Source organism: Etheostoma cragini, chromosome 5 (genome assembly GCF_013103735.1).
Source record: "Etheostoma cragini isolate CJK2018 chromosome 5, CSU_Ecrag_1.0, whole genome shotgun sequence".
Classification (NCBI taxonomy): Eukaryota; Metazoa; Chordata; class Actinopteri; order Perciformes; family Percidae; genus Etheostoma; species Etheostoma cragini.
Genome location: NC_048411.1, coordinates 203083 through 226658, shown reverse-complemented (window position 1 = coordinate 226658; position 23576 = coordinate 203083). Strand labels below are relative to the sequence as shown.

The 23576-nt window shown below is 43.0% G+C and overlaps 1 long non-coding RNA gene across 1 annotated transcript; it reads right to left on the bottom strand.

The window, feature by feature from the left end:
- Window positions 1-6543: 6543 nt before the first annotated feature.
- Window positions 6544-23355, bottom strand: LOC117944928. Its single transcript, XR_004656698.1, has 3 exons — window positions 23229-23355; window positions 16600-16603; window positions 6544-6554 (listed from the first exon to the last, which is right to left on the bottom strand). It is a non-coding gene; the product is annotated as an uncharacterized LOC117944928 (long non-coding RNA).
- Window positions 23356-23576: the final 221 nt, after the last annotated feature.

Sequence of the window (23576 nt, the reverse complement as noted above, 5' to 3'; positions counted from 1 at the left end):
ACCACGTTAGGGTTAGGGTTAGGGTTAGGGTTAGGGTCTCTCTGCCGACTCTACCCTTTGTATTTAGTCAAGACAACCACGTTAGGGTTAGGGTCTCGTTGGTCTCTCTGCCGACTTTACCCGTTGCATTTAGTGAAGACGACAGCGTCGGGGTCTCTGCCAACTCTATCCGTTGTATTTAACTTACACTTGTTCTCTTTCTGCCACAGTTCTGTAAAACTGACTTCTGCTGCCACTTCACTTCTGCCTTCCACCATTCCTGCTCTCTACAGTAGATCTCCGGACTATTGGACACTGACCCTTGGAAACACTCTACCACTCCCACTCTGTGCCCTGGAAATCCATTGGATTTGGACTTCGATTTTTTCCTGTTGCATTCCCGAATTTTGACATTTGGAAAGAAGCTGTTAAACTGTTATTGGGCTCTGCGTTGTTGTCTGCACTTGGGTTCAACTTTAGTTTCACACGTAGCAATTTCAACATAGTAAACAGTTGCCAAACAATGTGTGTTGAAAGTACATATCCATTTACCGAATGGAAAGGCAGCGATTAGCAGCAAGGGCAAAAACGTACCATGTGGGCCAATCATATTTTAGGGAGCCCCCCGCCCCCCCTCTAGACCTGCTGCTGCTTGTTACACAGTTATTGTACTGTAATGTAACATAGGTCTTTGTGCCCAGTCACGAGAAATAAAGAGAATAGCCATGCTATTTATTACCGTCCATGTCTTTGTTAAATCTCACTTAGTCAGATGATTCAAGGACTTATTCCCAGGTGTTTGATTCAAAAAAGCCCCCTTCCTCCAGTTCAATGACATACACACAAACTGTATATTCACACCGGTGACAGTGTATGTTTAGGTGCGGGGTGTGTGATTCAGTGCGGTGCAGGCTGTGGATGGGCTGACCCCATTAGAAGCGAGGGGGGGGGGGTTTGTTGGCTCGTCTGTGGCCTGGGCTGCTCGCTCGCTGGATAATTTACGACCCCTTCATCCTGGCGGAATGTGTTTGTAGCCAGGCGTAATGGAGGCCATCCATTCTCCCTGTCAGCGTTGGGAAACACTTTTTTAGCTGGCTATGGGAGGAATGCTTGACAGAGAGAGGGCAAAGGTGTTTCTATGCATGGTAGCTTGCAAGGAAGGAGCTCTTGTGGGCTCCCGTGTTCGTAGGAATACAGGTGTGTGAAAGATGCTGTTTGTTTTAAGTGTTTCTCATCCTATGACTGTGTCCACATTGTACAGTCTAATGTAGGTTTAGGCTCACAGCTATTGAGAAACATTTATGTGCTACATGCTCGGTGCAACAGTTTGTCAATGAAGCCTGGAAAGTCTGTTCATTGCTCTGGCATCAATGACATGCTATTTCTAGTAAGCTACGGTGGCTTTTCATCAGCATATCGCTTCATCTTCACTACAACTTTAAAAAGGAGTCCCTACATTTGACAAGGAGTAGAGGAATACCCGAGCAGAATTATTTGACAGATCTTATTGATTTCTTCCATGGGAACAAAGCCTTGTTGTAAGGACACAAGCTTGGCAAGGATGAAACAGCTGTGGTCCGACAAAGTCTTGCAACGAACCTGATAAAAAACAGCTGCATGGAAAGCCGTGAGACAGGAAGGACAATTTTGGTAAAAGACTGTGCAAGGAGAAGAGGAAGACAAAGAACAGCAAATGTAGGCTAATACTGACACTAAATCTCTCAACCTTAGCTTTGAATCAGTCCAAGGCAGCTGTGGGAAGTTCAGAATTGATGGAAGTTAACACTTTTGGAATGGAACTATATACATTTACTCAAGTACTGCACTTATGTCTTTTCTTTTCATGCCACTTTCTACTTCAACTACACTACAGTTCAAAGGTAAATATTGTACTTTTTTCTCCACTACTACTACTAGTTACTTTAGTTACTCCACTACATTCATCTGACAGCTTTAGTTACAAGTTATTTTGCAAAGTAAGCTTTCTCTATACAAAATACATGTACTTTATACAATATGTTTTGTTACAAAGTAAACTACAGTACCCAACAAAATTAGACCTACAGCTGCTGAAAAGATTAGCCGAGTGTTTTGATTGTTTCCAGTTTCTAAAATGAAGGTTATTCTGCATTGAGTACTTTTGCTTCTACTACTTTAAGTACATTACTTAAGTAACATTCAATGCAGGACTTTTACTTGTAACAGAGTATGGTTCCAGTGTGGTATTAGTTCTTTGACTGAAGTAAAGGATCTGGATACTTCTACCACTGGAAGTCAATGTATCACACTTGACTTTATACACAGAGCTCTGCGTTGAGTGTGCCAGCCCCCTGAGAATCTGCAGGCCTCAGGCAGACATGATGGCAACTGAGCTCCAAAATGGCTGAGCTGCATTGCCTCCGTTCCTTGGCAGAGCTGTTGCATCGACCTTCACTGGGAGCCACAGGAGAGGAAGGGGAGCGCACAGGAGCAAGGGAAATAAATCAAACACTACATTTACACTACCTGTATGTGTGAATGCATCTGTTTATATGTGTGCATGCATGCATCTGCTTGTGTGTTGCCACTTAAATTAATTCTCCTATCCCTTCCCACCAGTCCCTCCTCCTTTCCTTGTCAAGCCATAGCAGGTGACTCTTGTTAGCTGCAGAGCGAGCGAGAAGTGACTGCGTCTGACAATATAATTTACATTGTCTGTAGAGAGCGATCGGCGCGCGGCAGCCTTATTTATGCCACATTAGGGGATTCGCCTGTGCTGCGGTCTCCAGGTCCAATCTATCAGATGGCTGTTTTACAATGCGGCTTTATTAGAATGTGCCCTTGAGAGTGTTCTGAGTAGCAGGGAGTGTGTATCTCTGTGTGCGACAGTGTGTAATGTTGTTGTGCATTTGTGTGGATCGCGGTGCATCTTTGCGAGTGTGCAAATCAGCAAATCAGTGTCCCTGCACAGCAGAAAAGTGTCTACTTTCCTGCTGAAAAGTGGCTACCTTCCAAAGATTATGCAGCTTGTTCTCTACGACAGCGCTGAGACGCTTCCTTCTTTGGTTGTCAGGTCTTCCTCCATTTGAATGTCTCCCTTTGAAAACGGTCCCAAATTACAGTCAAGTCATTCCCTTCGGCATGCATTTCACTGGATAGCTGTCTCGATAAGTGAATTAGATGCAAAGTGACACAGACACCCACGTGCAGTACAAGCATGGCAGGAGGCTTAGTGTGCAGGAATATGCATGGGAGAGTTCTGGCAGTGGAACAGTATAATGAACGACAGCAAGAAGCTCATTTATTACTGAGAATACAAAATGTCAGGTCCGGAAAGACATGTCGGAGCTGTGAGGCAGCAACACATGCGGCTCCAAGTGCTGCTCATTAATCATAAGCAAGGGAGCGGCAGCGAGGGGACTCACATCCATCTGTAGCGTACTTATGAGAGTATTATAAACGACTGAGAGAGTAAACAGCTGAGCGGTGTACTGCAGGGTGTGCCCTTACAAGGGCACTGAGCTTGAAGCACCTGTTAGGACACACTGAGAGTGTGTAGGTCACCGGGCCTGCTATGGTATCACACCAAATAAACCCAGAACTAGTTAGTCTATATTTGGGTCAAAAGCAGTCTGGCTGTTTTTGCATTTCTTCTGTTCTCTTTTTGTTGTTCTCTGCTTTTTTTGACATGTATATATTCTTTTGTGATGTTTTTTTTTGAAATTTTCCAACATACAAAACATACAACTTGCAACATGACACACCCTAGAGTATACTTCTAGAGCTCTGCAGCAAGATTAGTTACACCACTGGAGGTCAGCAACATCAAGATTTTCAGATTCTTAAAGCGCTCATATTATTCTTATTTTTTAGGTTCATAATTGTATTTAGAGGTTGTACCAGAATTCAATTCAATTCAATTCAATTCAATTCAATTCAATTCAATTCAATTCAATTCAATTTTATTTATAGTATCAATTCATAACAAGAGTTATCTCAAGACACTATACAGATAGACCACACTCCAGAATTTACAAGGACCCAACAGTTCTAGTAGTCTCCTCCAGAGCAAGCAACAGTGCGACAGTGGCGAGGAAAAACTTCCTTTTAGGCAGAAACCTCGGTCAGACCCAGGCTCTTGGTAGGCGGTGTCTGACAACCGGTTGCGGTTACATGGTTTAATTTTCGAAAAAACACCAAATTTTTGTGGTACTGCACATTATTGCAGCTCCTCTTTTCACCCTGTGTGTTAAGCTCTCAGTTTTAGCTACAGAGCTACAGATCTCACTTCATCTCGTTACATCTTTGTTGGAAGTTGCACATGCCCAGTAAGTACTGCTAGCTTGTCAGTTGCAGAGTTTGAGGGCCCTGACAGTACCTAGGTAAGGCAAGGCAAGGCAGCTCTATTTGTAGAGCACATTTCAGCAACAGGGCAATTCAAAGTGCTTTACCCCAAACATTTAAAAACTTAAAACAGATAAAACACAAGAACAAAAGTTACAGTGCAGTACAAGAAATTAAACATTGAAGAAATTAAAAACAATTTAAAGAAAGGCATCATAAAAAAAAGGTCTTCAGCCTTGATTTAACTGAGAGTAGCAGCAGACTGGCAGTTTTCTGGAGATACATGGAGCAAAAAAGCTGAACGCTGCTTCCCCCCTTTAGTTCAGACTCTGGGTACAGAAAGCAGACCGGCCCCAGATGACCTGAGAGGTCGGGGGGGGGGGGGGGGGGGGGGGGGGGGGGGGGGGGGGGGGGGGGGGGGGGGGGGGGGGGGGGGGGGGGGGGGGGGGGGGGGGGGGGGTCATAGTGGGGTAGCAGATCAGAAATGTATTTTGGCCCTAAACCCCTTAGTGATTTATAAACTTTGAAATCAATCCTTTGATAAACTTTGAAATCAATTCTTTGAGGTACAGGAAGCCAGTGTAAAGACTTCAGAACTGGAGGGATGTGATCCAGTCTCTTGGTCTCAGTGAGGACTGGAGTGATGTGATCAAGTCTCTTGGTCTTAGTGAGGACTGGATTGATGTGATCCAATCCCTTGGTCTCAGTGAGGACTGGAATTATGTGATCCAGTCTCTTGGTCTTGGTGAGGACCCGAGCAGTGCATTCTGATTTTTTAGGGAGACCTGTAAAGACCCCATTACAGTCAAGTCTACTGAAGATGAAAGCATGGACAAGTTTTTCCAAATCCTTTTGACACAAATGTCCTTTAACCCTTGATATATTCTTAAAGTGATAATAGGCTGACTTTGTAATTGTCTTAATGTGGCTGTAAAAACTAAAGTTTGAGTCCATGCCTACACCAAGATTTCTGGCTTTGTCTGTTGTTTGTTTGGGGTGTCTGCATTTCTATGGTAACTTTTTTTGTTTTGTTTTCCAAAATCTGAGCCAGTGGAAGCATGTAGATGTTAAACAGAAGAGGCCCCAGAATGGAGCCTTGGGGGACTCCGCACGTCATATTTGTATGCTCAGATGTATAATTACCTATTGACACAAAGTAATCCCTATTCTTTAAGTAGGTTTCAAAACAGTTTAGTACTGAGCCAATAAGGCCAAACCAGTTTTCCAATCGATCTAGTAATATGTCGTGGTCGACCGTGTCAAATGCAGCACTGAGATCAAGGGCCTGTGGAAAGATTCCTGAGAGAAGAGAGGTGTTCACAATCTGTAGAAGATCAGATGCCAAACAATTGGAAAAAAATTTGAAAACACTGTTGGTAGAATATCAAGGCAACAGGAGGAGGTTTTCAGATGTTGTATAATGTCCTCCAGGTTTTTATGGACAATAAAATGAAATTCTGTCATATTGGAACTAGTTTTGTTTGAACTCTGTGACATCCTGAACTTGATATGGAGGCACTGACTGTTTGTCTAATCTTCTGAATTTTGTCTTTGAAGAAGGTAGATAAAAGTTCAGATGCTACTGGTACTGGAGGGTTAGTTAAGCTATCGACAGTAGCAAAAAAAGCATGTGGATTAATATAATTTCTATTGATAATGTCAGAGAAGAAGGACGTCCTTTGCTTTTCTTAGTTCCAAATTATAAATGCAAAGTCTCTCTTTATAGGTGTCATAATGGACCAGGAGATTTGTTTTTTGCCACCATTCGTTCATGCTTTTTGACACACTCTTTTTTTTGTTCTCACCAATAGGACATTTCTCCACGGTGATCTTTTCTTACCAGAGACAACTTTGACCTTAGGGGGAGCAATGGCATCAACGACATTTGTAATTTTACAGTTGAAATAATCTACAAGCCTAAGTGACTGAGAGCCCAGAGAGAGCGGGTGTGGAGGAGAAAAGCTGAATAAATGTTTCACAAACAGCTAAGCTCGTATCATATTAATCAGGACTGGCCCAAATGCAGCTGATTCTTCCTGCAGGCTTTCTGTGCCACGCTAGAATGGCTTGAAACAAGGTAACCATGGTAACCAATTTACAGAGTCCATGGTACAACTTCAGATATTACCACAAAGTCATGAGATATTTGTGGCAGGGCTCCTTTAATATTGGTCCAGTATTAGGCGAGATCGCTGCTGTCGGCTGGCATCAAAACAAGCTGCAATGTACTTTATTGGGCAATTGTGTACCTTCTATTTATGTTCACGAAAGTGCTTGTTTTAACCACTGACACTGTGATTTTGCCGCTGACAGCTTCAGATTTGAATAATCTGAGGCTGTCAGTGGCAAAATCACACTTGTAGTGGATGAAATTGACGATGCACATTTGCCCTAAAGGGTTGCATTGCCGCTTGATTTGTGGCTGCCGGCAATGCTTAATACTGGACCAATATCAAAGATTGTTATTCCTATCAGTCACTTGCACAAAACATAGGAAAATAGGGTCCAGGTACAATAAAATTAAAAACTGCCCTCTCTTCAAAAATCTTAATATGACCACCTTTATAGTAAACTGGAAAATCCAACAACAAAAATAATTTAACAAAAATGTTATCCATCACAATACACTAACAATCAGCAATTTGTTTTAATTGAGGCAGACCCCCGCAAAAAAGAAGGCTGGTGAGAAAGGACTAATGTTAATGTGAAGTGTCTAAACTTGCAACACAATCATGCAATTCCTTCTAGCACCCGCACTAACCCCACCCATATCTACCCACCCCCACCTAAACCACCCTTGCCCCTTGACATATCCTGGTGACATAGGGCAATTTAGCCCTCAATTAATTGATCCTGCTTCCTTGCTGTAAAAAAGACAATAAATGAGGGTAGGGTGTGGTCCGGGGTGCTATGTCAGTGTCACTAATGACTGTACAGGGCTGTAGAGGGAGGGGGGGATTGATAAATTAGGCAGGAGTGAACTTTACACCCCGCCCTTACAACTGGGAGTGGAAGAGAGGGAGACAGTGGGAGCAGGAGATGGAGATAGAGCGAGAGAGCGAGAGAGCGAGAGACAGATGACAAGGCCTATCACAGTGATAGAGTGGCTGTGCATCCCACACTGCTCTCATTCTCATTCTCTGCCTGTGTGGAGACACAGACTGAGACACTGTGCTTCTCAAAGACTCCTCTGCAGCGTCCCGCTCTCACATAGAAGCTGTACCGCACCCCTCAGTCAACACAAAAAACCTACACAGTTAGCAAAATAAGGCTCTGTGTGGACGGTAAGAGAAACACAACTGTACAATATATTTACATACAGGTACACATACAGTAGCATTACTTGACACTTCTAGGGCAGGCAGATCAGTCCTCAAGCCCCATCACGCACTCAACATTCACACATGCTTTGAAAAAAAATAATTTTACTGCTCACTGCCATATGTTACACACACATACTTAATACTTCATAGCAATGGTCCACTTCATTGTAACTGAGGGTAAGTAAGCTAATGCCAAAAGGAAGAAAAAGTTATGATATGGTTGAAAACAATGCAAGGTGGATACAAGGTTTATAGCTGAGGGAAAAAATGCTTGTAGTTTGCGTTGGAAGAAGCCAGTTCAGGTGGTTTAGGTATCAGGCATCCTACTATCCTTTGGTTGTCCTATGATTCATAATGGATGAATCTGCAACACCTGGTCAATGTCCGGTGCCAGCACTCAATGCCAATGCACAAAGCCATGCGCACACGCGCACACACACACACACGCACACACACACACACACACACATGCACACACACACACACACACACACACACACACACATACACACGCTCACGCTCACTCACTCCTAGCCTTAGTTTCTACTCCTATGGAGTGCGGAGTGGAACAGTTGTCACAGCAGTTAATTTAGGGAGATAGATATGAGAGTTGCACCGAGCTTCCAAACTGGCTCCGGTCGTTGTCGGGCGACGGGGTGGACACTTGTGGAGAAAAGGGCACACACAGCCGCAGTGTGTAGGTATCTCCACGTGTGTGTATTGTACGATTGTCCATGCTTAACTGTCGCGTGTTTAACCTATGTTTTGGGGTATTGTAACAGTCATTTTTGTACTTGTGCACTGTGGGTGTGAAGCATGTCTAATGTGTGTACAACGTAAAAAGAGGAAAACATTCATGAAATGCAAATACCCTCGGACTGCAGATAAGGGAAGAGTAATGACTCGTCGGTTCACGTCCTCGTAATTAGAAATCACATCACATCTTTGCAGCCTGTCGGGTCCATGGCAACGGGTTGGATTTACTGACGTTAATGTAAATCTAAAACTCCCCCCAGATTGATCCGAATGGCCGCTGAAATTTGTTTCACTCCTTCATATTAATTTAAATCTGTTGCTTTAAAAACACTAATTAATAATGATAATAAAAGTGTTGCAGATCAGTAAATCAGCAGCTTGTTTCTGCCTTTCCTTTCCAGACCAACACAACGCTGCGGTTGCCTGCATTGGACTTCTAGCAGCACATGATAAACACTGGAACAACATTTTTTTATGACAGAAAATGCATATGTAACTCTGTTTCACATGATTTATGACTAGAATATTCATAATAAGCAACCTAATTACAGGAGCTATTAAAATTACATGCAGCCAAACCAATTTAGTTGTCTGACTTTTGGAGTGTGTTTCCTGTGGGGGCATTTAGGGTTCATCAGCAGTTTAAAGAGCACAGTGATTTTATTGAAATATACAGAAGATCATAACCACAGAAACATTACGGCACATACAGCTATGTAAATGTATATGTATGGGTCTATTTTTTTATGAGGATAGGTATACAGCTGGAAGGACAGAAACTGAGTGTAATGTACATTGGTACAAATAGGTACCATTACAGAATATAGGAGGATTTCTTTGAATTTTGTGTTAACATGTTTGTACTTTGCCAACAGCACCCCCCCTTACCAGGGACCTAGACGTCTGCTTCGTGTGTGTTAATGTTCTCAAACAACAAACACACAAACTAGCAAGCTACACGCTAAAAATGGCAAGTTTTTAAGAAAAGACCTGCTTGGTTCTTTTGAGGAATGATTGTAAAGGTTACAATGAGTATATCGTTTACAGCAGTTCCTCAAACGTTTGGGACTGGTAAGTGGGATTGATGTGGGCGAAGTACACACGCAGATACACTGGTGCATGAGCAAATTATGTGTAACCGTGTATCCAGCTAATTTAAATAGCTCACGTAACTGTATTCTGTGAACATTTATCTTCATTTACTATTTTATGTGGCGTCCACCAAAACCAATTCCCTCGCCGAGACCATGATTCTGCACACTCCTCCGCAGCGCTGTGAAGGAAGGTCTGGCAAAGAGAGACTAAGGCACTCCTACTGTCTGTGCTCTTAGTTTTCTGCTGGCGAGAAGGAGCAAAGGAAGGAGGGTGTAAAAGACCTGCCGTGGGAAGATTGAGTTACATGACACTGTCACAAGTCTCCCATTGCAGAAGAATGGGGGGGAGTTGAACAAGTGAGGGGAGTGACAGGGGAGTGGACCGCTCCATCCATCACGACCAGGCAAGACTGACACAACAAAAGATGAAGTGCTGGGAGAGGCCACTCGGCTGCGAGGGTCCGGGGAACTTGCAGCAATATTTTTTGGCGCCTGTCAGGCTGTCCAGTACGGGAGGCCGATATATGAACTATCTAGCACTGATGTAATGTGCCTCATAAATCTGCTTTAATTACTCGGCATGGGGACAGCCAGTGGGAGCCTGCGCCTGGATTTATGGCGTCTCCGCTTGGCATCTTAACGACTCTGTGCTTTTAATATCATTACACTTTAATTTATAATGCTGCCATGGTGCACACCCAAACCTTCAGCATTACTCTTGTTTATTTATGCCTGTTTAAAGGCCACTTCAGTGACACAGGCATTTAGCACATTTCAGTTGGGCTTTAATCATTTGTCCTAATGAGGCCATTATGCAGCAGTGTCCTCTGGCTGGCTCCGACTGTGGCATGATGGTTCAGGCCAAACCCTGGGAATCCAGTTAGGTGGCAAAACAGAGTTTGCTGGGTCATGGTCCTGTGCATGTGGGTCTTGCTCCTGCTCCAGATCCATTGCCACTCTCTGGGGGGGCGGGCTACGTCTGAATGGCAACGTTTAGTTCTGGGTGTTCTCGTCCAGCAAGACTCACGTCAGCCATGTTGGCAGAAAATGTCTCATCTCTTTCTTTATCTTCCTTTTTCTATCCAAAGATGGAGAAAGGCACTCAGCGTCCCCCTTAGTTGTTCCTTCCATTTCCTACTATTCCCCTCTCATCAATCCCTACACGTCTCCTTCTCTCTATTCATTCAGTTTGCACCCTCCAATTTATCCTAGTGTCCTCCTCACTTGTCTGACTGCTGAGGAGAATGAACAGAGGAAGAGGGTGGAGAGAGGAAAGTGTGTGTGTGTGTGTGTGTGTGTTTGGGGGGGGGGGGGGCATTAAAATGAGTATGTGGTGACGACAGGCTGCGTTTCTGCTGCCATGTCATGCTAATGATTTCCAGATCAGGCCCCATATTACGCCCAGGTAATAGCCCCTCTCACCCGTCTCCTTAATGCTAGCTGCTAACTGCTTGTGCAACTACTGGTGACAGTGACATATAAGTTTTGCGTCCCTGTGCAATCTGATACCTCGGAGTTTGCCACCATAATAAAGATTTGATTAATTTTGTTCCATTTGGAGGCTGTAATTGGCTGGAACGCAGAATAATCAGGCGCTCCTAGAGCAGCAAGCTAGAGAGGGAGGGAGAGAAAAAAGGGGGACAGCAATGTTAACGAGCAAGCTAGTTAATTAAGGCTGCAGCACAATGACAACAGTTACTGATGACTCCTATGACAAACCCCTCCTCTTTCTCCTCCTCCTCTTATTTCCTCGTCTTAAACACCATGAGGAGCGAGGTAGAGGTTAGAACACCAACACAAAGAAAGAGGACGAAAACGGGCATCTGCACAAATAAAAGGACTTACAGCGTAATTTCCCAGCAGCAACAGAGCAATCCCAGAAGTGGAAGGTTGTGGATATACGTAGACTTAGTCTATCCTAACACAATTTTAACATGTCATATGTATGCTGATCACTGATTTCAGTCATTTCTCTTCTCTATAATGGCTGTGAATACCTTTGCAAGGCGACTATACTGCAAAAAAAATGGAAACAAAATCCAGAACATATACGTGTCAATGGAAACAGGAAAGGGAATTTGGGATAAAAAAGTAACTTTGCAAATTACCTGACGGTCTGGCATGAATACCTGAAAAAAAACGCATTCTTTGTGTAGTATCTAATGATCTGCAACTTGAATCAGGTTCTGTTCAAATAAAATACTGTCAATGCAAAGGGGTTTACACTGTATTTTGGTCACGAGACTTTGGAAGGGATGTTTGGGCCCAAGTTGTTAAGTTATTATTTACCCTGCTGGGTTATGGTAAAGGCCGAGTTAGGGTTAGGTTAACCCTGCTGGACCCTTCAAATCACATGACCACAACAAAGATTTCCTCAAAGGTCTCCTAGCCCTGGTCAAAGTCTGCAGAGAGGTTGGGGTGGATTGATGGGTCAGCCAAACACAGAACCTAACACTTGCTACATCACTTTCAAGCCAATCAAAGTCTTCAAATAACATTGCCTAAAATAAGGTGTTGTGCAACAAACAATTAGGTTGCCAAAGCGCATTGTGGCACACAGACAGCACATGTAGCTGTACAATGATCTCTCCTTATGGCTGCAGGTGCATTGACGTAGCTTTACTTATTAAAATAATTCATAAAATATCACAAAACATTGTGGAATGTAAAAAAGCAACGTTGTTTTTTTTTTGTCGGTAAAATAATTGCGAGTCAGTCATTATGTTGAGCGGTTGACAGCTTATTTAGCTGATGACTGTCACTGAACTGTAAAACAGCAATTAAACGAGTGTGGGATTCATCATGTTCGTGTCGTTGCCTCGTCTCCTGGCAGTGCTCTCAGACACAGAATACCTTCGCTGACAGTCAACCAGAACCAGTCAGGCAGTAAAACTAGAACGTCTCTATTAAACAGAAACAACATAGAAGCACGAGAATATTTGTTACATTTATTGTCTCATCACTGGGTGTCACCTTACTGGTAGTCTGGAGCCAGTGTAACAAGAAAGAGAATCCTTCAACTGAACTGGGATCAGGTCTGTGTGTTTGAAAATGATCTCTGGATTATGACAAATGAGTCCGTGATTTAGAAGCTAACACATTTTGGGCATTAGTGGGAAATAAAACGTAAGCATTACTGCACTCAGTACAAAGGAGCTTGTTGCGGTGAAAGCAGATATCTGACTCTTCTTTGTGTTGCCAGTTGGGGAATCTGGAACAAAGCTGGAGTCAACACGTCTGCACCGCCAAACCAGGAAACCCAACGTCATAACATGATGATCCCAACTTGTAGAGACTGATTGAACTTGTTGACAGGTTGCTTAAGTGTCAGCTCACATTCAGTAGTATGAACAGCTACAGCCGATGCCCAGGTGAGTCCAGTGAAAAATGGATAGTGAAACTACCTTTACAACACACTTTTCCTCAGTGTCCATGCATTCACTGGAAGCTGCCAAATCCGCAGGTCCTGACAACCTTTATAATCACGGTCATAAGTTTGCTGTAAAGTTCATAGCTGAACCTCTGACTTTTAATTTTAATCGTACCCCTTCCAACAATGAGAAGCCTAACATATGCAAATCTGTCGATTTTCTCCCTTTGCTTGAAAGTCGGGATCCCTTAGTTGTTAATAACTACTAGCTAATTTCTAAATTGTGTGTTTTAGCTAAATTCTTTGAAAAGTGACTCAACAACTTAAAGACTTCTTTGACACAAAGGGTATTTAATCACAACATTAGTCAGGCTTCATTTAGTTGTTTTCAAGGGAACGCTCTGATAAAGTAATTTGGCAGTAAGACCCAGTTAGCAACCAGCTAACAGCTAAAAGAGAGAGTGAATATTTGCCTAATATTCATCAGGTGAAAAAAAAAAAACTTCAAATAAATACTAATGTGCTCTCTAACTGCTGGATTTGGAAATAAGAAACTATTTGCCATAAAAAAAGTCAGTGTTGTCTGAAACTGCTTGAAAACGGCCCCAAAAATCTGTTATTGCACATTTAAACTCTTTTATAAACCACTAACTTTCTTTTCTAAGTGCATGCTTTCTCACCCCTGCTTATTTAAAGTATAGATTGCATTGTGTTGTAAATTAATTTCAGTGTTTGACTCCATGATGCATTCACAGTACACAAGGAGCAGCTCATTGGAGCTCTTTAGCCCAAATATGGCTGCTTCGTCAAGCCTGTTGTTATTGGGAGACTTATATTTGTGTGTGCGTGTTTGTGTGTGTGTGTTGAGCGAGCGGAGGTGTGAGAATAGGGGTGATGACAGCAGATGAGTGCTATGTTTGGAGAGAGCTTTGGCCTTCTACAGAATAAGAGATTGCTGTTTTGTCTAAATGCCAGCTCGCTCTAAGTGTGTGTGTGCGTGCGTGCGTGCGTGTGCATGCGTGTGTGTGTTGAGTCGGTCCTGAGCTGCCACCCAGTAGACTAATGACAAGACAAACAGCAGGTTAACTCTGTCTCTCTCACTACCTGTATGTTTATGGGTTGAAAGCTCTCTCTCCCTCTTAGAGCTCCCAGACAGTTGTGACATTACTGAACAGCAGGGGCAGTCCTTCACTGTGTGTGTGTGTATGTGTATGTGTATGTGTGTGCGTGATGACAGCAAACAGAGAAAAACAGCATGTGCAGCCTGGGATGGCCTGGGTAAAGAGGACAGGGGGAGGAGGGAAATGATTCATGTGTTAGGCAGGAGGAGGAGGAAGAGGAGGAGGAGGAGGAGGAGGAGGAGGAAGAGGAAGAGGAACAGCTCCTTGAACTGAAGCTGACCCTAGGATAGCCCGTCTGATCTCCCTCTGACCCCAGCTCCCTACCTCGGCAGTTAAACAAAAACCTAAAGAATCTATATGAGAGTTAGTTAGTTTGTCTACATGAACTATTAAAACACAATGTTGCAGCGTGACAGCATTTTAAGTAAATATTACACTTTCCATTATTTTAATTTTAATAGTTTGTTCACAATTATTGACAAAAAATAAAAATTGAAACAAATCTAATCAAATCAAACAATTTTCAGTGTACTCATCATAAGCATACTAAAGATACATGAGCAACACTGTTCTAAGGGTAATAATCATTAAATACATTTCAATAGGAAATAGGAAATTGACACAAAAACGTGCAAAGTAAACTGCAAAAACTAGACTTTTACATTTTACTTTGAGATGTCCTGATGACATATCTCCAACGTGGCCTGGGATCCCCCAGTCAGAGCCGGTCAATGGGGGTCGGGAGAGGGAGGTTCGGGGTCCCCACTGTTGGCCATCAATGTCGATGTGAACATGGTCGCATCAGCTGATCTGTATCAGGATATCACCTGATCTGTATCAGGGCATCAGCTGATCTGCATCAGGGCATCAGCTGGTCAACTGTCTGATAGGAATGACAATTCAATAATGTATAATATTATTATTTTATTAATAATAATGGTGTATGACTTCCATGTCCTGCAGGAACTAAAGCTAAGCCTTATTTATAAAATGCAATTTTCATTACAAATGAAAGTACCCAGCGATAGAACGGCCTGCGAGGGCAGCTGAAACGACCGGAGCGTTAAACACTTGATTGCTGATCTAGTGACAGGCGATTGACAGTGGAACTGTTTTTACAGTGTGCTATTAGTACTTTTACTTAAGTAAATGATAGAAATACTTCTTCTACCACTGACAATTCAGCACCCGCCTACAAAACTTGGATTTTTCTTTTACACGAGAGAGAGAGAGAGAGAGAGAGAGAGAGAGAGAGAGAGAGAGAGAGAGAAGAGAGAAAATGACAGACAGACACCTTCAACCTCTTCACCATCTGGTGGGTGCTTTTCCATCAGCGAGGGCCCTGACATAACTCAGAGGGGGGGGGGGGGGGGGGGGGGGGGGGGGGGGCGGTCCTTTGAAAGCTACTAGGCAAATTAGGCCCAGTTGAAATGGTTCTGACCGTCCCATCTATTTATAAGGGGGGATTTATTGTCCAAGTGCTGCTCCTTTGAGCGGGGGCTGGAGGAGGATTGATAAACATTGAAATAAATCTCAAGGGATTTCCCTGATTGCAAATTGCGGCTGTCTTACTTTAGCCTTCTCTGATCCGGTCTTTCCTCCCTCATTCCTCTGAGAATCAACACAACATGTCTTGTACACAAAGCCATGTATCACCTCTCCGACATGTCCTCAGGGATCCATTTTGGGTCCTCTTCTGTTTTTGTTATATGTGAATGACTTTGAATAATTGAAAGAGTAAATGCCACTAAATTCCTTGGAGTTTATATTGATGAATATTTAAATTTCAAATGCCATATTGATCACCTAATCAAAAGATTATCTAAATATGTTGGACTCTTTTTTAAACTAAGACATTTACTTCCACACCCTACACTGCTCACCTTATATAAAACTTTGTTTGAACCGCATTTAAATTACTGTAATATTATATGGTGTAACACTTTTCCTAGCCATTTGGGAAAACTACAGAGTTTACAGAAAAAAGTTATACGGGCATTAATGTGGTCTGAGCTTAACACCACTACTTGTCCTCTATTTCATCGTCTTGGATTACTGAGGCTCACTGAACATAACGTATGTCAAAATGCCTGTATGATGTTCCAGGTTGTTCACAGGTTAAACGGCTGGTTATGTGAGCTTGTCCCAATCAGTCGTCCCCTGTATACTTATGATACAAGGGGAAAATACCGAATTACTGGTAAAAAACGTCGGTTAAAATGTACGAGCCTGAGTATAGTTTGTAGGGAACCGCAGATTTGGAACGAGCTTGAGGAAAACTTAAAATTGTTGCATTCTGTCTCCATCTTTAAGAAACGTGTCAAGGAAAAATTGCTTTCTTCATATTGTTGATACATTTGTAAATGTTACAATTTGTGCTGGGATTGTTTGTCTATTTGTTGTTTGGGTTTTGTTTGTTTTGTTTGTCCATGGTAATTGAGTTTTGGAGGTGTGTTGGTTGTGGTGTGTTTGTTTTCGGGCCCCCTCTGAAAAGCTTTTAGTAGCTTATTTGGGGTTCCCATTTCATGCGTCCTGTATATGATTGTTGTGCCTCATGGAATTGTGATTGAATGTACAGTGATTACGTGTGAAATAAAAACGAAACGAAACGAAACGAAACGATGTTTAATGACTTTTCTTTAGTAGTCATTGGTCACTGTAGTGAGGAGCTTCCTTTAATGTTCCTAAAATGGCCTGATCACTGGGTCCTCCTTGTCCTGCAACACATTTAAAGTGAGACCCGGGGTGCATTGAACACCCTGTTGTGTGCCCTCTGCCTTTTTATTACAATGAGTTTACATACACGTCTCTGCTGATTGGGTATCGCCTGGGACCCAGCCAATAAACAAGAGAAAACATATCTCAAAGACGCTGCACACGGCTTTGAGGAAACCGTGTCGTCCAACGAGGAACCCGTCGCCAAACGGTGCACACCGCTTCGAGACTGAACGTGCCCCACATCTCCCTCTCTCATAGTTTCTTATTCTTCAGATAGCAAAGGTGGCAGTCAGTGCGTTTACATGCACAGCAGCAATCGGGTTATCTTTCCCCGGTTGAGTTAATATCCGAGGTATGCCAGTTCTTCCCCTAAAGATGAGCGGGGAAAAATGGAAAGAATGGCGGGAGAAACTCTGCCTCCGGGACAGTAGGTGGTGCTCTGCCAACGCACAATGCTTTTTCTTTTGGTTGACATATGTCAACATAACACGGACCGATCACTTAATTATTCATTTAATTTATCATGTGTTCATTTATCATATGTACTCAGTTTAAAACTGGTTTCCAGCAGGTTCCTCTTCTGCATAAAACAGAACATAGAACCCAGGTATGAATGAAGACAAAAACACTTGTACAGCATAGGCTAGAAAAATGTAGACTACTAAAACAAAAATACAGACAAGTGCAAACAATAAGGAAAATTGAACAACATTTTTAATTTACACATTATTATTTCAGCGTAGGACAGCACAATGTTCCCGCCAGGTGACTGACCACGTGTTTGGCTCGTTATAACTATTTCTGTAACCTGTTAGCAAGCTAACGTTGTTAGAGACACAGCGTCTCCAGATGTCCGCTGCTGCCTCAGCAGGGAGTAAAACCCTTTGCTGCCCGTCACTGTTTTGTTGTGTGGGGTCATAGCAACAACTACGTCTCACAGTGCGCTGACGGAGTATGTCCAGTTCAAAATCAACTCCCTCTAGTTGGGAGGGCAGATGAAGCATGCGCAGACACTTAAACCGATCATAGCCCGGTTACGGTGTATACATGCAAGGTTACTGAAGCAGTTCTCTACCTCTGTTAACCAGGTTATTACAACTCCGATTATTAAGGTGTAAATGTAAAACTGTCTTTTGGTTTCATTGAGAAATGAAAAATCCATAAGTACAATTTAAAGGTGTCCACAATGAATGCAACACAAATTCTAGAGCTCATATTTTAGAATGCATATAAAGTCAAATATGTGACACAAATATAATGCAGAGCGGGAACGGAGATCTGAAGCTCTGCTAGTTAAACTGCCAAAGCAACAAGGCTTTTTTACCATCCAGGGAGGCAGCAGTCAAGACATGAACAGGAAGCCATTTTCTGAAGGCGAGTTTATGAAAGAGTGTTTGGTGGACTCTGCTGCGCTAATATGCTCAAAGAAAAAAGATTGTGGGAAACCTGGAGATTCAGCTGCAAAGCAAAGCAGACAATTCAGAGCTGTTCTCCTTGGCTCTGGACAAAAGCTGTGATGTCATAATATAGGCACTTTGAGGAATATTGATACCTATATAGATCTATCTAATATAGATCTTTTTTTACAAAAGCAAAGTGAGGAACACAGGTGGCCCTATAGGGAAGGGTGAGGCATAAACAAGTGCAGTGTGTAGCAAAGGAAAAAGTTACAGAATGATTCACAAGCAGTGCATTTGAACAAATAAACCAACAGACAGTAGGAAACATGTGGGGAATTCACAAGGTTGAGCGTATCTTCTGTTGCTGGGCCGTTTCTTTCTGTTTTCTGTTCTGTTTTGTGGCGATGTCCGGCGGCCAGTCACCGCCTACGCTGTATTGCTCCCACGAAGCCCTCCGCTCTTATGACAGCAGCTTGGACTTGTGTCAGCTGATTTATGAGCCTGAAGCTGCTGAGAGACAGACAGATAATGAGAGAAAGAAGAAGGGACAAACGGAGGGACTGTGCGGATGAATAGGCCTTGATCACTTGTCTCCTGGCCTTCCTGCCAGTCTGCCTGCTGGGCTGTGGCTCTGCGTGCTCCCCCCCCCCCCCATTCTGTAATTACACTTTACAACTTGCTCCGCAGTAAATGCTACATTAATCTTGTGACACCCCCCCAACACACACACATACACCCCTTATCATGCAAACATCATAATCCCTGGCCGCTATTTCCTCCCTTTATTGGCAGTCACTTCTGATTTAATGGTGCTTTGATGATTGCACAGTAAAATGCTACATGGGGTGAGATTGGTTTAGATTATGTTTTGGCGTGTGTGTGTGTGTTTGTGTGTGTGTGTGTGTGTGTGTGTGTGTGTGTCTATCTGTCAGCTCTCACTGTCGGTGTGTTTGCCAACAGGATCCAGGCCTTGCTAGTTTTTGGTCGGCATCCGTCAATAGAAGCCTGTTCAGGCCAGCCAAGCCTGTGTAGCCGTGCTGTTTCTCTGTTTTAAGTCACTGTAACCAGCCATCCCCTGTTGCCTCTCTGGCACCAAAGTACTCTCAAAGACAAACAGTTTTATATCCAATCAGAGACTTGACAGACTTGTCTTTGGCCCCACTTGCCTCTCATGAGTTGTATGTTGCTAAACCGGGGTTACACAAGGTGAGGGCACATTACTTTCTCCAGCCAATCACATTGTGTGGGTGGGGCTTTTTGCAGTTTGAGTTTTGGAGTAAACAGAAATTAGAGCAGTCATTAATGATATCCAGACAGCGTATTGGTTATAGAGGCTTTGTTGTGTTGAGTTCATGTTTATATGGAGAGACTATCTCAGTTTAACTCAGTTTATCTGAAAGGGAAAAAATGAAAGCCTTGATTTAAATGATTACACAAACTGTTGTACGCATCCATCATAGTATACAGAACAACTTACTGCTTAACCTTTGACCTACTGTGCTTGCTGTAGTTGCCCAGTTTTCATACATATACTGTGTGTACGGTGGGATTATTACTGACGTCTAAGGTGTGCTCATTTTTGGTTTTACCTCCGAGTTGATGAGTGAGTCTGACTAAACTGATGCCTCATCTGACTGCTCAAGTTTCATGGAAGAATCTCCAAAAGAACTACTTCCTGTCCCTGTTCTACTTCCTATCCATGTTCTACAGGGCTTCCACAAGTGGCCCTGGTCTAGAAGAAGTCTCTCAGCTAATCCTGCCTCGGACTGACCAAAGCTAGAGAAAGTTATCTAACTGATGGGATCTTACCGAGCTACTGAGCATGTTCTGGTACAAACTATGAACAGGAAAATGAGAATAATATGGGGGGCTTAAGCACAGTCTGAACCATGACATTTCTGAATTAAATGAACACAAACTCACACTGAAGGAACGTATATGCTACATTCACATTCTACATGCTAAGTACCAACATAGGATGACTGTAGGCAGGTGAGGGCTGAGCAATGGTGTACATCAGTACAAACCTGCACTATATCTCTTTAGATCACACATGGTACGTGTGCACTGGCAAGCTTCCCATTCATTGTCTATGTAAGCAGCCGGGCAATGCATTCGGACAGTGTTGCGTTCGATTTTTGAGAAGCGGGGGAATTGAGTTGCCTGCTCCTCATTTGCATAAAGTTCGGTTCTAGGTTACTTAAGGCAGGTCAGGGGTGTCCAGCTCAACCTGCCGCCTCTAAGAAGGCATCATTGTCCATCTAAAATGAAGAATGATTCAGAAACTGCATAGCTTATTTCTCGCATAAAAGGCTTTCAGGAATGCATTTCGGTGAACTCTTTTCATAAAATTGGAGAAAGTTTCCAGTTGAGTGGCCATGTCGGTCTGTTATGAAATCCAGGAGGAGACAGCCCATGAGTGAAGCTTTCGCCCAATGAGCTGCAGCCATCAGATGACATCTGATGGCTGCAGTGTCCACTGCTGGAAAGTGGGGCAATCCTTGCCTTCAAAAAAACGGCTATGTTTATATTTCCCATTAGAATTAGGTTGTGATGTGGCCAGGTTGGTTCAATGGTAGAGCAGGCGCACATTTACTGAGAGCTTTATGCCTAGATGCAGAGGTTCAGGATTGTCATCTGACCTGTGACGATTTCCTGCATGTCTTCCCTTCTCTTTCCCCTTTCTCATCCAGCTGTCCTATCAAATAAAGGTGGAAAAGCCCAAAAAGTAATCTTTAAAAAAATTAGGTGTTGATTATGATTTAAGTATGTATGGAATATGTCATCCTGCCTGGACTGCTGCAAGGCCTCGTGTATGCAAAAAAATAGCTGACAGACGTATACAATTGAAATAAATCTCTACTCACTGCTTTTCTTTGCCTTTTAGTCAGCATGGGGAGTTACAAACTACTCTCTTTTCTGCCCCTGACCATTTACTGAGCTCTGTTAATGTTTAGCAACAGCACAAGTGATACATCAGACTGAATGCAAACTGCACGTAGAGAAGAGCAATGCTGGGGTTATTATTAGGCTAGCAGAGCACAGGATAGGCAAAGGAGTGGGTAGAACCATCTGTCATTACCTCTGTGTGTCCGTGTGTGTGTGTGTGTGTGTGTGTGTGTGTGTGTGTGTGTGTGTGTGAGTGACAGATAGATATGTCTCCTCCTGCGGCTTGTTCATCACTCTTTGGCCTGGCTACTTCTGTCACACCTTTGTCATCAATCGTCACGGACAGCTGGGCCACAGGGGTCACACAAAGGAGTGTGTGTGAGTGTGAGTGTGGTGTGTGTCTGTGTGAGTTTGTGTAGCTTAGGTGGTAGAGCTGTGGGTTAATGTTCTCACAAGGTGAGAGTTGGTAATTCATTGGGACACTGCAAGCTTTAGTCAATGAAAATTTAAGAAATATACTCACAAACGTACAGCAGGCATTGTTACATGACTTATGTGAGTGTGAACACGTGGGTAAACCAAGTTAAGGTGAGATTAGATGTGCACGAAAACAGCACCAACATACTCCAAACCAGAAGAATGCGTACTTGAAAGGTTGTGTTAAGGGACTGTGTCTAGATGGCAACCCTAGCTTTGCGAAAATCTCAGTTTTACAGCCGTTTTACAGCCGACGCAGCCAAGCGCGCGCACGCCGATGTGACGTCAAAAGGACGTAGCTCTCGCTGGTGCCCCAGGATTTTGGGTGTGCGTCCAGAGGGCGCGCACCACTCTATTTGTTTTCAGCGGCGAGTGACAAAGCGGAAACAAGAAGCCTGAAGGAGCTCATGGGTAATGGGGATGCCAGGACTCTCAGAGTGACTGCAGGTCTCTCTAGGAAACTTACTGACCTCTCCGACAGCACGGTTCCTCAACCGGTACCTGTTTTTCGTGTGTTCATTCATGAATTGCAAGCATTAAATCGTCACCAACATGGTCATGCAGCACATCATTAGAAAGCTTAAAGTCTTGTGATTCCATCAAGCCCCGCACAAAGCATAAGGTTACTTACAGCGGTTATAATCACGTTATGAAGTTAAGAAACACTGCACCGTTTCTGTCTAAATCGAGCGTGCATCCCTACCTTTGTCCTCGTGTCTTTATCCACAGCGGTGAAAGATAATCATAAACGTTTATTTCCTAAATCGCAAACACTCCAAGGAATTAGAATATCCAAGCCTTGTAATCCATAATTAGCTGGTCCACTCACAATCTTGTAGTTTCTGGCCAAGTTTCAACGTTCAGAAATCTAGATGCATCATTTCTCGGTTTTTAGGGCCCGAGCGCCGACAGGCGGCGAAGGCCCTATTGGAACTGAAGGAATTATTATTGTTTGTAGCTTTTTCCCTGTGCGGGCTAGAAATCAATAATCAGTTCATCAGCAATGAACCTTGTTCCCAGCAAATAGCATCAGCCTATCAAGAGATACCCTCAAGCTAAGCCAATGATATCGCACAGTCCCTATTGGGCCCACGTGGGAAAGATTGACAGTAGATCCGACCACTTATAAAAAGGTCATAAAACTGGCATCCCTGTGTAGCCAATAAGAAGACGAGTTGAATGGTACCAGACATGGCCAGAAAAACCTTACCCTGTGATGCCTCTAGCTGTCTCAAAGCAAAAATAAGGCCTTCTTATGGCAGTTCAACATTTCATAAAATTATGATTACTTATTTCTATAAATCTATGTACGTACTTCTTTCAGACATATCTGTGAGTGATGTGGATGTGTTTTTGTATTTCAGAAGTTTTGTATTTAGCACTTTTTTGGCTTTTTTAGAAATAAGAAATAAGACAAACGCACAGACATATCTGTAGAAATACATTTATATAAAATCAATTTTATAAGTCATTTTTTTCTGGATTTTTTCTGTTCTAAGTTGAGACATGTGGCTAGAGTACGGTTTTAGTATGTAGCCCATGTAATATGCTTACAGTAGTGCTTTTTATTAATTTTTCAGATGATTTACTTGGACGGAAATAGAAATTCTGTGTTCTAACCTCTGTAGCTCTGTGTCAGTAAGGCCTAGTGTCACACTGCCACTAGAAACAACAAGTTGGGAGTGTTAACTTCCCAATGAACTCAGGGTCATCCCAGAGGGCCAAAGCATGTGGAAACTGCAGCACTTTTTTAAGGGTAAAAATTTAGATTTATTTACCTTTTTCTTCTTCTAGTCCGTAGAAATAGCAAAGCCGGTAGCCTTTGCTCATTAGCGCCACCTCTGTTCAGGAGGAGACTGCAGCTAGCAAGAAACAGTTACGGCGCTCTCATGATTTCACATTTGCACGCCAGCTCGGCTGTGACTACTGTAAAAAACTTCATTCGTGTTCTTTCCAGATGCAGCAAGCAGAAAAAGCTCTGATAAACCAACAACATGCTACCTACACAGCAACATACAGCAGACAACAAACTTAGCAGCTAGCTGGTGAACACTGTGGAGCTTTTGGCAATAAGAGACATTTTTCTCAAGAGTTGGTGGAGACCAAAACAGAGTTAAAAGGATAGT